At 36.6% G+C, this 17325-nt stretch overlaps 1 protein-coding gene across 1 annotated transcript in view; it reads left to right on the top strand.

The window, feature by feature from the left end:
• The window catches only part of LOC126235919 (proton-coupled folate transporter-like), a 178900-nt gene that overhangs the window by 110389 nt on the left and 51186 nt on the right, over window positions 1–17325 (top strand). The gene's annotated exons all lie outside the window — the stretch shown is intronic.

The raw sequence follows: 17325 nt of genomic DNA on the forward strand, positions 1-17325 counted from the left end.
CTATTAGTGGACATTAATATAGGATGTGTCCACTCTTTGCCTTAGTGACAGGTTGAAGTCTGCTGGGGACGCTTCCAGTGAGATGTCTGAATGTCTGTGGATGAGTGGCAGCCAATTCTTCTTCAAGAACTGAAAGATGTTCCACTGGGTTCAGTTCAGAACTCCAGTTAGACCATTCCATTCCATTACTGTCCACAAACCATTTCCTCTTAGGCAAGGATGGATTGTCATGCTAATATACACAGTCTTCATTTCCATATTGTTCCGCTACTATACACAGTTCACAATGCTGTAAAATGTGTCCAAATATTTCCTCATTTAGCGTTTTCTTAAACAATAAGCACAAAACACATCCTTATACATAATACCACCTCCTCTGTACATCACTGTTAGGTCATTCCATGCCAAGTGGTCTAGGGGTTCCCACATGACCATAATTGATTTTGATGAACTTTTATCAACCACATGTATTCCCAATGAATACTGTTAAAGATCCATAACCATTAATTCAATACTTCCAGAGATTGGTTGGTTACTTCCGAGATTGGTTGGTTACTTCCGAGATTGGTTGGTTGGTTGGTTAATTTGGGGGAGGGGCTCAACCAGCGAGGTCATCGGTCCCATCACATTTGGGAAGGATGGGTAAGGAAGTTGGCCCTGCCCTTTCAATGGAACGATCCCGGCATTTGGCTGAAGTGATTTATCGACGTAATGGAGAACCTATATCAGGATGGCCGGATGCAGGTATGAACCATCGTCCTCCCAGTCCAGTGTGCTAACCACTGGGCCACTTTGTTGGTACTTCTGGAGACATAAGCATTTGTTTGACCCAATAATGCAGCTATCAACAATACGCCTGGAGTCTTTGTCAACTTTGAGACATAATATCTCCGGCAATAGATCATCTTGTACAACTTTTTGCGCTCTCCTAAGCGAAATAATAAAAAAAAGATTTCGTTGGTGTTTTGCATATGGATAATTTGGAACAAAGTGGGCCAAATAATTGACGCTCGAAAAAATGTGAAGTATTACTTTTAATTTCTCAGGATGTGATTGCAGGATCCACCTGAAACTTTGCACATAATAATTTAACAATACAAGGTCGTAGAATATAAAAATTCATTCTCCTACTGCTTTCCAGAATTTTACAAACTGAGGGCAAAGTTGAAGATTTTTCTAAAAGCACCAGTAATGGCTATTTTTGACCCACTATCACAAAAAAGAGTCTTCTGGAAACTCTTTTAAACTATTTTTGTTAGAAAGAACATTGTCTAAACCACCCACGAAAACTACATTTGGTTTTGCAATAAAGAACGACAAGGTGATGCAAGGTGACACTGGAAAAAATGTGAAGTTTAGCTTTTTCTATTTCCGGAAGAAATTGCGGGAAAAACGTGAAACTTTGCACATGTTAACCTACCAACACAAGGTATTAGAATATAAAATTTTATTCTCCTACTGCTTTCCAGTAGTTCACAAATAGAGGGCAAAGTTGATTCTGAGAAGTCAAAATATGGGTATTTTCTGCGCACTTTTCCAAAATGTTTCCTGCAAACTATTTTAAACGTTTCCATTGGAAAGACTCTGTTCGAAACCACTTAAAAACTATATTTGGTTTTGCAGTGCGAGCATATAAGGCCCTAAAAAAAAAAACAAGAAGATGGAGGTGCATTGAAAGTTGGCCCATATTCTGCTAGTGCTAAAATTAAATCTGTCGTCTTTTGTTATGTTCTCCAATCGCACAGTTCTCTCTGGGGAGTGCTATATCAGATGTCTTGATGACTAGGAAGTGAGATACAGTCTAATAAACTCGAAAAACTTCATAAAAAAGTGTGTCTTTTGTCAGGACTCATCGTGACATACGAGGGGGACACAAAAGAAACCGGACTCAGAGGGCGATACCACTCGTAGACGTAGTGCAGGGTTCTCACGCTAGATGGTGTTAGTAGAGATCTTCATGAAACAGCTGTGCAGACGGCGTCAGTGTAGAGCTGAACGTGCAAGTGTGGTATTGTGTTTCTCCAAATGTTGGCGGGTTACCTCTGCGAAGTCGTTATGGCAACTTTAAAAGAGCAAACAGTGTGTGTGAAATTTTGTTTCCTGCTTAAAAAACTGCAACGGAGACACACCAAATGCTTCAGAAAGCTTTCCAGGAGGACGCTATGAGCCGCACACAGGTTTTCGTGTAGTTTGGGCGCTTTAAACGTGGTGAGATGTGTGTTGAAGACCAATCGCGTTCTGGACGCCCTTCAACATCGCGAAATGAGGAAAACATTGAAAAGGTCCGCCAAAAAGATCAACGAGGATCGTCGCCAAACGATCGACCAAATTTCAGCATAGACAGGAATCAGTTGGAGCTCATGCCAGTGGATTTTGAGTGAGGATTTGCACATGAGACGTGTTGCTGCTAAATTTGTTCTGCACCTTCTCATACAGGAGCAAAAAACCATCCGCATGAATGTGTGTCAGGACTTGAAAACAGAGATTGCACGTGATCCAAACTTCTTGAACAAAGTCATTACAGGGGATGAGAGTTGGTGTTACGGGTATGACCCAGAAACCACTCAAGCGTCAAGCCAGTGGAGGACTCCCAACTCTCACTGACCAAAAAAAGCAAGGCAAGTGAGGTCAAATGTGAAGACAATCATCATTGTCTTTTTTGATGTTCGTGGAATTGTGTATCGGGAATTCGTACCCCCTGGCCAGACTATTAACCAGCACTTTTACTTGGATGTTTTAAGGCGTCTGCGAGAGGATGTGAGGAGGAAACGCCCGGAACTTTGGCGATCAGGTGACTGGTTTCTGCATCACGACAACGCTCCAGCACACACGGCCTTACAAGTGACCCAGTATTTGTCATCTCAGAGGTGGTCTGTTGTTCCCCACGCTCCGTATTCGCCGGACCTAGCCCCGTGCGACTTTTTCCTATTTCCACAAATGAAAAAAACGTTAAAAGGGGAGCATTATAACGATGTGGAGGCGGTAAAAACAGCTTCGCAAAGGGCACTGGACAACATCAAACTTGAAAAGTTCCAAACATGCTTCCAACAGTGGGAAAATAGACTTGACAAGGGCATCGCATGTAATGGAGAGTATTTTGAAGGTGACTGAAGTAATTTTGTAAAAATGTTCATCAATAAATTTTTTATGACAATCCTGTTTCTTTTAGGTCCCTCCTCGTATTTCAATCTGTTATAACTACAAATAAAACTGGTTACAAACGTAACAAACTAACTGTCTATTACACAGGCAGGAGAGATCATGATAGCAAACTGTTGCATAACAAGTGCAGCACACATCGTATACCGTATTAGCCTGAAGGTTACACGTTGTGTAAATAATGCCTAACTTCACAGCAGTCTTCCTGACAGTTTTTGGAATTTATTCATGTCATAGATAATTATTAGTACATCATTTTATTGTGTAATGCTACTGATGTGCTAGTTTAATTCTGGTTGAAGGTATGGTGCACTTGTGTTAGCATAGTTTGCAGTTAATGTGGAACGTTTGTGTACATATGAAACATTGTATAAGTGTTTTGTTATGGTTCATGCTTTCTTAAACATGCTGGATCCTTTTAAAATGAGAAAACCAGCATCTTCATTGCCTTTGGAACCATGCCCAACAGCTGTGCGACAGCAGCCATGGGTGAAACTGTCTTCACCACATGTTCCCAAACCTGACAAAGGTTCCTTTACACTTTACCCCAAACTGATGATACATTTATACAGGCCTAAGAGACAGAGGCCAAAGCTAGAAGAGGTCTCATTTAAGATCTTAAGCTTATGTTTACTTCAAGCTACTTGAATGTTTTTCAGAATTCACTAATTTGCTGTAGGATGTCACGAGGAAATCAATAGTCTTGGCCAGATGATGTCACTGATGGCAAGAAATTTTGATAAGACAGAACCTAAAAAACTACTGTTAAAATGTGATTACCTCAAATTATTAGAACCACAAAAAAGAGAAACTATTCTTTTTACGGAATTTCCATTCCATTCCATTTTTTATAAAAATAATTTTGTAGAGGTGAATGCCAAGGGCGTACCCAGTATCTGAACTGGGGGCGGGGGGGGGGGGCGGGGGCAGGTCATACTAGTCTCAGGAAACAAGGACTCGAGACAACATACAGCATTTCATATTAAATAAAACAGTAAACTAGAGAAAAACTGCGAATATCTTACAGGGGGGGGGGCACCTGCCCCCCCCCCTTGCCCCTCGCTGGGTACGCACATGGTGAATGCTGTAGAGGTGTCTAGAAAACAAAAAAGGCTACTTACTTGCAATTTTTCAGACTCGAGTTCATTTCCTAGTCATCGGGACTTTTAATATTATCTTCCACAGAGCATACTAAACAATGGCAGAACATAATAAGAAAACATTAGATTTAATTTGAGTACCGGTACCAGCACAATATGGGCGCATATCTCTGCATCTCCACCTTGTTCTCTTTTGTAGGATTTTACATGCTCGCATTCCAAAACCAAAAATTGTGTCTTAGTTAGTTTAGAATACGGTCTTTCTGGTGAAAATTATTTGAAAGAGATCGCAGAAAACTTTTTTTGTGAATGTGGTCTAAAAACGGCCATTTTTCGAATTTTTAGAAAAATCGTCATGTTTGCCTTCAGTATACAAATTGTTATAAAGCAGTAAGAGAATAAAATTTTATATTCTAAGACTTCGTATCGGTGAGTTATTACGGGCCAAGTTTCAAGTTTATCCCACAGTTATTGTCGGAGATAGAAGAAGCTAAACATCACATCTCTTTCTAGGGTCTACTTTTTTTTTTGTACGACTTCGTTTCACATTCTTATTTTTTAGGGCCTTTTAAGCTTGCATTGCAAAACCAAATACAGTTTTAGGTGGTTTAGAATAGGGTGCTTCTAATCAAAACAGATTAGATGAGTTTACAGAAGACTCTTTTTTGTAATAGTGGGCCAAAACTAGCAGTTTCTAGTGTTTGTAGGAAAATCGTCAACTTCAATCACAATTTGTAAACTATTGGAAAGCGGTAGCAGAATGACATTTTATATTCTGAGATCTTATATTGATAAGTTATTATATGCATAGTTTTAGGTGGACCTCGTAATTAGTTCCGGAGATATTTAAAGCTAAACTGCACATTTTTTCGAGTGTCTATTTTTTTGGCCCACTTTGCTTCAAGTCGTCTATACGCAAAACGCCCAGATAATCTCTTTTTATTATTTCGCTGAAGAGAGCGCAAAAAGTTGTACAAGATGACCCAGTTTTGTTTCTTTCAAGAAAATATTACCGGAGGTATTATGTCTGAAAATGGCCGAAGACTCACGTGTGCACTGTTGATAGCTGCGCCACGGGGTCAAACAAATGATTAAGTCTCCGGAAGTATTGAATTGATGATCATGAAATTTCAATAATGTTCATTGGGTACATATACAAAATTTCATTAATATCTGTGACAGTCATGTAGGAACTTTTGCCAAGATTATAGTACTTGGAATGGAATGGCCCTGTTGGCACTGCACACGGTGACAGGTTATGTTCTCCAGGCTTTGGCCAAACCCAAACCCTTCCATCAGGTTGCCACAGGGTATAGTGTGATTCATCACTAGAAATTACTTGTTTCCAGACATCCACTGTCCAGTGGCACGACTTTTTACACAACTTCAACTGTCACTTAGCATTAACTAAAGACATGTGTAGCTCATGCGATTTTTTATGGTCACCATCTATAACGCTCGATGGTACCTGTCTACAAGTACATGACATATGCCTGGTCTTGATTCAGCTATGGTTATCCCTTTGCGTTTCCACTTCACAGTCACATCACCAACAGTCGGCTAGGACAGCTTTAGAAGGGCTGAAATTCCCCCGATGCATTTGTTATTCAGGTGACATGAAATGGTTACACCACATTCAAAGTCTATGAGCTCTCATGACTACTCATTCTGCTGTTACTGCATCTCTGCTGACTGCACCATAATCCCCACCTCCTTTCATACCAACAGGTCTGCCGCTCATGATGTCTAGAGGTGAGTTCCACACTGTACAGAGCTGTATGGTTACTTCTGATCAGATAGTGAATTGTCTTAGTCACTTGTATCAAAAAACGCTTCTGAGCCATGATGTAGATGCTCAACAGATTGTAAGACATTCATACTTAAAGACGTCTGTGGACTACCCAATCCCAGTCCCTTGGATGTGGCGTACTCTGAGGTGGGCTGTAGACATAATGTACAGGTGCACTTGGTAGTGACTCCTGAGATGGAGTGAGAGAAGCCTCGCAAACATGAACACGGTAGTACTGTCGATGTATCATGTACCAGTCATTTGAGGTATCAGTACTTGATAGAATAAAAGCTCCATTCACATCCACAATGAAGCCCTTGGACTGACAACATGGCCTTTACTCCAATAATTGTAGATTACACAGGTCTTCATGTGCTGGTAACAGGAATACATTGGCAGCAGAAATGTGTAGCAGAGGTAAACATTAGTTTTCTTGGCAGCCATTTGCCAAACACAGGGGTGTAATAGCACAAATACAAGTACTCAAGTACAATTTCTACAAGTTCCATGGGAAATGGCCAGGAAACTAGGATGATCTGATCTTGACAGTGGGCAGATCTTGCCTGTCCAGAACTTGCATCCATATTCACTGTACATGCATTGGAAGCAGCACCTGTATGTAGTTCTCATGGGGTCTGCTTAGAGGGTTCACTGCATACTGCTGGCTAAAGGTGCTCCTCTTCAAGGAGTGCAGTTTTTTAATAGGATACCTGCAATAATAGATTTGGCAAAGCTAATGCCTGCTGGTGGAGTATGCAGTGCATGTCTAAGTATGTCCAATATATTTCTTTTCAATAGTCTATTTTTTGTCCTTGTATTTTCTTCTGCTCTTAGAAAGAACTCACTGCATTTAGTGGCCAGTGATTTCAATCTAACATCATCTGTCTCATAGCTAATGTCACGTGCAAGTTGAATAGCATTTGCCTTATTGAAATTACTCATTTAATGCCTAATGATTTTCCAAATCCCCTTTGCTTTTATTTCTGAACTTTTAAATTTTCTGTAGATAATACATAGGTTTTGCTTTTTTTATCACAAACTGAAAAATTTTGCAGTATCGCTTGTAGTGTACTGCTAAGTCTTGATTACAACTAGTCCTCTGAATTAAGTAAAGCTCTCTATTCCTGGCACAAGATACTGTACTTTGATCTCAGATGTTAGCCATCCTTTCTCGTAGTTTCTGCTACAACTATCCCTTATGCAAGGTAAAGAGAAACTGGATTCATTGTGTTATGGAAAGAATTAAATTTCTACACTGTGAATTTACTAAACTTTTTCCCATTATGTTTCCAGTAAACTCTTTCTCAACATTTTTGTGACTAAATGAATTATAATTTTGAAATATTGGTGTTCTGCTTCTGGAATGGTTTCTGAGTGAGGCCATGTTTTAAAGTTTGATTGTTGTTTATAGTTCTATATTTTTTTATATGGGATGTATATGTCCCGCTGGAGAAGAAAAATGGCTCCCTAAATTTATTCTTCCTTGAATCAAGTGAGACATGTACATCCCATTTAAAATGACAATTTTACTCGGAATTGGGATATTTAAACAAAAGAGAGTAAGAACCAGTATTATATCAAACAAATTCCAAGATAATAAGCTATTTATAATTTTGTCAACTGCTTACCACTGGAAAGTTGTACGATTCATCACAAGAAAAAGCTAGAGATGGTACAACATCAGTTATATCCTGCCATGTATTCACAGCAGAATACACAGCTGTAATGGGAGCTGTAGACTGGTTTGACCAGCAGAGAGAAATGTATGCTATTGGCAATAGATCACTCAAACAGTGGCATCGTCTTTCTTTTGGATGTGGCTATAGTAAACAGTTTCATTATGTGGGACTGTAATAACAGAGGAAAATGTGACCAACTTTCTTTTCACCTTGCTTTTGTAAGGCAGCTATCAACTGGGAGAAATATAAAGAAATTTATTTATTTTATTTATTTGTTTATTTCATGTTCCGTAGATCTCGTATCGTGAGCACGTCACATGAGATGTGGAACGAGTCAAACATACAAAACAACAAACATACAAAAAGATACAAAACAGTCTTCATTAAATATATAAAAATGTTTTACATAACTGCACATAGTTAATACAAAGTTTAGAGGAAAAACAGATATTGTACATATAACAGCAGATTTCTTTGAGTGTTAATACAAAATTTCATGTTTTAATTTGGAGAAAAATTGCAAGCACATTTCTATGTTAACAAGATGGATAATTCTATCTAAATGCTATTTCCCTTTTTGCATCATAAAACTCTTCTAATGAATAAACAGAGATATTTAACAAATATTCCTTTAGTTTTGCTTTAAAAAGAGATTCATTTTCTCTTAAACATTTTATCTGGTCAGGGAGATGGTTAAGCATTTTTGTACCTGACCATTTGACACCTCTCTGAACAACTGTCAGGTTCTTAAGTTCACAATGAGGATTTTCTTTCTCTCTTGTATTACATTTGAGATAGTTCTTATTTGATCGAAATTGTGCAGGGTTCTTAATTACAAAATACATCAGCGAATATATGTACTGGGACACAGTGGTCATTATTTGCAGCTTTTTGAAAAGGTTACGGCATGATGTCCTAGGGGGTACTCTGCACATAATTCTAATAGCCCTTTTTGGGGCCACAAAAATTTTCTTTGCCAAATCTAAATTTCCCCAGAAGATAACTCCGCAACACATAAGGGAGTGAAAATACCCATAGTATTCGGACTTCATAGCGGTTAAATCTCCAATGGAAGACATCATTCTGATAGCATACATAGCCGAGCTCAATTTTTTTAGGGTCTGTTGCATATGGAAGGACCAGATAAAATTTGTCTTACTTGAGTTGAGAGAGAGACCATTAACACTGAACCAGTTAATCACTTCAGAGAGTATGTTGTTAACTGACTCCTCGAAATTAACATCTGATTTTCCACTCATGAAGATGGTGGTATCGTCAGCAAAAAGAGTAAATTTGCAAGGCAGGCTTGCACATAGTGGTAAATCATTTATAAACATAAAAAACAGTGGCCCCAGAATTGAGCCTTGATGCACACCACAACTAATAGAAGTCCATTCAGACTGAGTGGAGGTATCCCTTGACTCATCTTAGCTGTTTAAAATTACTTTCTGTTTTCTTTCCTGAAGATAAGATTGCAGCCAGTTACCTGCGACACCCCTTATTCCAAGTAGTTTGGCTTTCTTCATGAGAATGTGGTGATCTACACAATGCCTTTGATAAGTCGCAGAACACACCAATTCCTATCATTTTTTGATTTAGACATTCAAGTACTTCATTTGTAAGTGCATAAACTGCATCCTCAGTTGAACAGCCCCTTTGGAAGCCAAACTGGCTCCTGTTGATAAGTCTGTTCATTATGAGGTGTTCAGTAATTTTATTGTGCATTAATTTTTCTAGAATTTTAGAGAAGGCTGTTAACAGTGAAATAGGGCGGTAGTTAGTGAGCTCAACTCTATCACCCTTCTTGTGTAGGGGCTTCACAATGGCATACTTGAGTCTTTCAGGAAAAGTGCCTTGTTGAAATGAAGCATCAAAAATATGGCACAGAATATCACTAATCCATTTACATGAAAATTTCAATAAATTATTGGATACATTATCTACTCCTGTAGAGTTCTTACACTTTAAAGACCAGATGACTGTTTGAATTTCCTCTACAATGATAGGACTAATGTACATTTCTGGTAATATGTTGGAGTATGCATCCTGACATAAAGTCATAGCTTCCTCAACAGAGGGCCTACAGCCAATTTGTTGGGTTACTGACAGGAAATGTTTGTTAAAAATTTCAGCCACACTTTTTTGATTTTCTCTTAAGTTACCCCCATGCCTGATTTTTAGGTCATGTGTGTCGCTTGTTTTTGTCTTTGTCTCACTTTCTATAATGTTCCAAATTGTTTTCATTTTATTATTAGATTTATCTATTTTCTCCTCATAGAAAAGGGCTTTTGACTTCTGCATTACTTTCTTTAAAATTTTGCAGTACAATCTATAATGATTCCATTTTTGTGTATCATTAGTTGTTCTGACTTTAGCATAAATTTCTCTCTTAGTTCTGCATGACTGTTTAATACCTTCTGTGATCCAAGGCTTACTTACGGAATTTGGATATTTGGTATTAGCATTATCAATGTTGTAAATAAAGAACCAGTCCATTAGCTGCAACTTACAATTGAAGGATTCTTTTGCCTCTTTGTTCATTATTCTTATACATTTCCACTGGGGAGATAGTTTAACAAGAGGGTTAACACTGTAAAGAGTGATTAATTGACCATCATGGTCTGTGAGACCATTTATAATCTGGTTTACATTAATGTTCTGGTATCTACTTACATTTAAAAATACATTGTCTATCATAGTTTGGGAATCTGGTGTGATTCTAGTGGGAAAATTGATTACTGAATTCAGATTATAAGTGGACATCACATTCTGGAAGTTACTTCTATTGTTATTATCAGTCAGACAGTCTACATTAAAATCACATAAGGCTACAAAATCCGTTGTTTTTGAAAATAAAACTGACAATACCTGGTCCATGAGACTAAAAACATTTTTATATTTCCTGATGTTGACCTGTAAACAGCCAGGACTATTAATGAATTGAGACTAGTTTTTATTTCAGTAACACATGCTTCAAAAGGGGAAGGCAAGCATTCATTGCAAAAGAACCATAAGTTTGTGTAGTTTTCCATTTCATATCAAACCAAGGGAAATAAAATAAGATTATAGCATCAAATAACATAAATAAATGTATAAATCTAGGCACAAATATGAACAAAAGGTACAACTAGAACTTCTTTGCATACACTGACAATAAATCAAAACCACTATATGAATGTAAAAGTGTTTTATAAATAAATATGTGCACAAACATATATATTTCTAGCAAACAGTGTAAGAAAGACAATAAATATATTTAGCGAGCTGAACTATAGTAGACACAAAAAAATACATAAGACCATGAAAACAAAATGCACACAATGCATAACTTAAAGAATTAAGTGATGTCTCATGCATTAGGCACCAAACAATGAGCCTTTTGGCTCCAAACAGTTGATACATGCAACACTAATCACACCACCACACAGGTTTGGGACTTTCAGATACCTGTAAACTCAAGGAAATAAATTTACATGTGAAGAATATATGTCCCACTGGTCACGGAAGGGGTAATAGTGTGATGGAAAGAGCATTTATTGTTTTATGAACTTGACATCCACATCTACCTACATACTAGTGAAGTGTCGCTCGTGTGGTGAAAAGTGAAAACCGGTGTTAGAACGTGTCCCGTAAAACATATATGGTATCATTCAAGCTGCTTCGCGAAAGTAAATCGCAATAATGTATTTTCGTGTGACTGTAATCATCCGTGTAACGGTCGAGAAGCTGCCACAGAGATGTGTAACACTGAACTCGAACTAAGTGTGAAAAAAGAAGTACTCAAAGATTTAAAAGCAGCTAGAAAGTACATTAAATTATTAGAAAACATGATTCAGCTTCTTACTGAACCCGCTGAAACATCAGTATTTACGCCAAAAACATCGTACTCTGCCAACAGCACAGAAAATGAGGTAGGCCTAAATATTTACTCTGATAGCCATGGACGCGGTCTTGCGGAAATTCTCAATAGACTTAAAAGCCTACAGTTGCGTAAAACCAGGCGCTCCAATGCAGGAAATTATGAAGTACATCATAAAAGACAACAAAAAAAGCACAAATCGTTATATTTTATTAATTGGAGGTGCCAATGATGTGTACAGGAATGAGTTACGGAATGCTGTGCACAACTTAAGGAAATTTCTGGACGGTTCTAAGAAGCAGAACGTGATTGTCACTAGCATTCCTTGTAGACATGGCCTTATCCCCACTTCGTGTGTAAACGCTGAAATTAGGGAAGCCAACTCACAATTTCAGGAAATATGCAAAATGTATCCAAATACAAACTTTCTTTGTACAGATTTTCTTAAGAGAGACTGCTTCACGAAACATGGGATGCATCTGAACAAAAAGGGCAAGAAACTTTTGTGTGGTAAAGTCAGTGAAATGTTAGAGAGACTGAACAAACATAGTGACAGCATGTCATTACCATTAGCTCTTAACAGTTTTAAAGCAAGCACCTGCAGAAGTATTTCCACAAAAAATGCTAAAAGCATCAGAAACAATGACAGAAACAACAGCAACAAAAGCAGCAACAGCAGCTACATCAACAGCAGAGCCACCTCTGCTACCAGCAACAGCAACAGAATCAATGGTAGCTGGACCAACTCCGCCAAAAGTAGTAAAAGCACCAAGAACGGTTACACAATCAACAGCAAAAGCAACAGAACCACCATTAGCAACAGCAGAACCATCCACAATAGCAGCAGAATCAACTCCAACATTAGCAGAACCAGTACTGTCAACTAAAAAAACTTCAGACAGCAGACGGAAGCCAGTGCCTCCATCCCATCTAAATGATTTTTTAGTGGAAACCAGAAAGAAGAGGAAGCCCACAAGAGAAACAGAGATTTGACCTTATTTATGTTGGTAAAGCAGAGAAATCTACAACAAGGTATTTGCAACTTTAAATAATCCACCAGAATGTACAGGGCTTGAGCAAGAAATATGAACAATTAGACGTATTTGTAAATGAAACTATGCCTGATGTGCTTGGTATTAGTGAACACTGGCTATCTGATGCCAAATTAGAACTTTTTAAACCTCTAAACATGGTTCTAGCTAATAAGTTTTGCAGATCTACTATCAGAGGTGGGGGTGTATCAATGTATGTAAAGAGCACATTTGATTTTACTTCTGTAAATGTAAGTAAATATTCATTAGAAGGAACAATTGAATTATGTGCAGCATGTATAAAGATACCAAATGATGAAATTTATGTTATATGTTTATATAGACCACCAGGTGGAAACTTCAATGTTTTCTTAACAAAGTTTTGTGACATGATAGAGAATGTTTTTATATCACACCTGAACAAGTTAGTAATTATAGGAGATTTCAACATAAATGTATTAGCAGATAAGTTACACACTAGACTATTCAAGAATACTCTGCTTGAATATAATGTAAGATACCTGATAAACACTGAAACCAGGGAGACTGAAACATGCCAGTCTGCAATAGATAACATAATCACTGGTATTCGTCTTTATGGTCTTACATCTTCTGCTATTATAAGTGCTTTGTCAGACCACCATGCAGTAGAACCAAGTGTGCACATAAAAAAGGTTCCTACACACAGTTGCTATAGATATATTAGGATGAATACAGACCAAAATATAACTCAGTTGAATAATATGCTAAGGAATGTGGATTGGAACAGTGTTCTAACTACACTTCATAGCTATGGCAAATTCTCAAGTGAACTATTCTACATTCTTAATCAAGCCTGTCCATTAATAAAAAAGAGAATTCAGTCACATGCTGTAACCCGAAACTGGATAACAAGTTCAGTCACTGAAGCTAGAGAAAAACTAAGATGGTATGAGTATGCTATGTTAAATGACTTGGGCAATAAAAAATTAAAAGAAGAGTTCAAAAAGTATCAGAAATACTATGTAGACCTCCTAATTTCAGAAAAACAGAAACATTTTGAAAGTGTCATTCAGAACTCAAATAATATCTCCAAAACATCATGGTCACTAGTAAATAGAGAAATTGGTAAATCTGGGAAACATACAACTGAAAATCACTTGATGATAAACGTCACAATAGAAACTGATCAGAATAAGATAGCAGACCTATTTAACAATTACTTGGCTTCTGTTGACTCCAGCATAAACAATCAGCTTAAAAATCATAAATACAAATTCAGAGGAACACCAGTGTCGGGAAGTATATTTTTGATGCCAACAAGTAAAGAAGAAATAATTAAAATAGTGAGTAGCTTAAAGAATTCCCATGCAGCGGGATATGTTGGTCCTAGTCTGGACACTCTTAAGAAATGTATACATAAAATTGCATCACCTTTATCAACAGTTATCAATTCTCATATGGAAGATGGTCTATTTCTAGATGAGTTGAAAATTGCCCGAGTTGTGTCTATTTTTAAAAAAGGAAGCAGGAATTTAGTAGAAAACTTTCGACCCATTTCTGTTCTTCCAATAATATCCAAAATCTTTGAGAAAGTAATATACATAAGAATCTGGAACTTCCTGGTATGCAAAAAAGTGATTTATAAGGGGCAGTATGGGTTTGTCAAGGGGTTATCCACCATTACAGCAGCATCCAACTTAATCGAAGGTGTCACTCAAGCAATAGATAATAAATAACATGTATGTGGCATCTTTCTAGACTTACAAAAAACATTTGACTGTGTTGATACGAGCATATTGCTGGACAAACTGTGGAACTATGGCATTCGAGGCACAGCCCATAATCTGATGAGATCCTACTTGACAAATAGGAAGCAGTTTGTGTCTATTAGCACTACAGAGGGAGCACGCAAATCAAACACCACTGACATAAATTTTGGTATTCCACAGGGGTCAATATTAGGACCACTTCTTTTTATTATCTATGTAAATGATATTCAGTCCATAACAAACCATGCAACAGCTATCTTATATGCAGATGATACCACGTTAATATGCAGCAATCCAAGCTATTCACAGCTCGAAGTGGAATCCAATACTGCAGCAGGCTTAATTCTGCAGTATTTTAATGAAAACAAACTAAAATTAAATACAAATAAATCTGTCTATATTGAATTTGATCTTGGGAGGCAAAAAACTCATGAAAACAAAATCTTAATGGGTGACGAATACATTAAAAAACAATACTCGACCAAATTTCTTGGCCTGACACTAGATGCAGAGTTAAACTGGTCTGATCATGTGAATGATATTTGCAAAAAGCTATGTACTACCATATATGTCCTAAGAAAACTGACACCTTTTTGTAACATCACTACTCTGAGGCAAATATATTTTGCACTATTTGAATCCCATCTAAGTTATGGCATAGAGGTATGGGGATCCAGCAGTAAAGGTAATATGAAAAGTGTACTTACCTTACAAAAGAAGGCACTTAGAATTATGGGAAAGAAATGTGCCAGGGAGTCCTGCAGAAATTTGTTTAAAGAATTTAAAATAATACCTGTTCATAACCTGTATGTGCTGAAGATAATCATTATGGCAGTAAATAGTAATAAAACACTTAATAAAGAAATACACAATCACAACACTAGAGGTAGAGAGAGACCCCACATAATCTCTCATAGAACAACACTTTATGAGAAAAGCCCTCATTACGCAGGCATAAAACTACTGAATTGCTTCCATCCTAATATCTCCAAATTGCCCATTACAAAACTAAAAATGAAATTAAAATTATGGCTCCTAAACAATCCTGTATATTCAATAGATGAGTTTCTAGATTTAGTACACTCATATGATGGAAGACCATCTATCTAAAAATATATGTAATCTCAGATCTTAGACTGTGTCACAAACGTAAATATTTGAATGTCAGATATGAATACTGTGTTACAAACTGTAGATTCCTTAATCTAAATATGGCAATAACAATTTTCTTTATGTATAGTCCATATATGTAACTCTGTTCTCTCAACTAAATTTAGAAAAAGTTGTGTAGATAAAAGTGCCAGCCAATAATATGTAACCCTAGTAAGTAAGGCTCGGACTTATCCAGAAGACTGGAACAAAAAAAAAAAAAACCTTTTTTTTTTTTTGTAATCAGTTGATGTTGGATCAAAATAAATAAATAAATACTACAAAATCACCATACAGTGCTTAGTAATGGTGTGGGATACCTTATACTGCAAATTGTCATTCCCTTTCCTGTTCCACTAGTAAATGAACAGAGGAACAAACAGTATTTTATATGGCTCTGTACAAGCCCCAATTTCTCTACCTTTACTTCATAGACCTTACATTAAATTTTCATTGTTTGTAGTAGAATCATTCTACAGTAATAAGTAATACACATGAATGACATTTTATCTCCCCTTTTAAATAGATCTATTGTAGTAATCCTTTTCATATCCTTGGCAATTTAATATACAATTTTAATTTCTGGTGAAAATATTGTTTTGAGTAGTTTGTTTGTTTTTCTTTAGTAACTGCAAGTTCAAACTGCCTGTTGTTCCATGATTGTGTATAAAACTATTCATGAAATACTTGCAATTTGATATGCACAGCAGATTGGTAAATGTAGCTAATTACTTGGCACAGTAAGGATACACAGTTTTTTTAAAAATAGTTCTTTACATTGTGCCTCACAACTATTTATGGTTATTATTCTAATGATCCTTTCCTGCAGTTTGAAAACTGCATCAATGTTTTGTGCCTTTGCCACAAAGAAAAGGATCCCATAGTGAAGAAGTGAGTGAACATAAGAATACTTCAGCTATTACAAACTTATGATAGATCTCTAAGGGCATAAATGCTGATGACATTCAATTTGCCAGCATCTTTGTGGATTGACTCCATGTTAATTGACAATCAGTGTACATTCCTAAAAGTTTTATGTTTGTCACACAATCTATATGTTTATCATATTATCTGTGCTTAATGTGATAGAGTTGTTTTCTCTCTCTTTTTCTGAAGTGTCTTCTGTTTTTTTTTTTTTTGTTTTTTTGTTTTTTTTTTTTTTTGTTTTTTTTTTTTTCCAAAGTTAATTTATTGCCTATTGCTCAATTGTAAACGTCTTTGAGAGTTTCATTTGCCTTTTTTATTAACAGTTCTTATGTTTTATACATGACTCTGGTGTTTTTGTCATCAACAAAGAGAACTTTTTCTCCATTTGTTATACTATCTGGAAACTCAGATCAGAATTGGACCCAATACATTATTTCAAGGCACCCCTTTATTTTTATATGTTTCTTGTCTGACAATTGTTTTACTAGAAAGTTATCATCAGCACACAAGTGAAATATCTCTCTCTCTCTCTTCTGTACCCTAAGGTAATACTTAAATCACTCATTTGCTATTCCTCTTATGCCTGGTGCTCTACTTTGTTTAGTTGTGTTTTATGGTCAACAGTGTCAAAAGCCTTGTACAAGTCTAATAACATGCTTGTAACATGGACATCTTTGTCAAGAGTTTCAAATACCCCTTTTGTTAACTCTTGTTATGGCTGATATTGAATTTCTCCCACTCTGAAAACCAAAATGTTCTTCATTAAAAAGTTTTTTTCTTAATAATGTAACTCATTGTCCTATCTTTCACGATTGATTCAATTAATTTTTGAGAATTCTGACAGTAGTAAAGCTGATATGTAATATTATACACTCTCTGCA

This window comes from Schistocerca nitens, chromosome 1, assembly GCF_023898315.1.
Source record: "Schistocerca nitens isolate TAMUIC-IGC-003100 chromosome 1, iqSchNite1.1, whole genome shotgun sequence".
Taxonomy (NCBI): Eukaryota; Metazoa; Arthropoda; class Insecta; order Orthoptera; family Acrididae; genus Schistocerca; species Schistocerca nitens.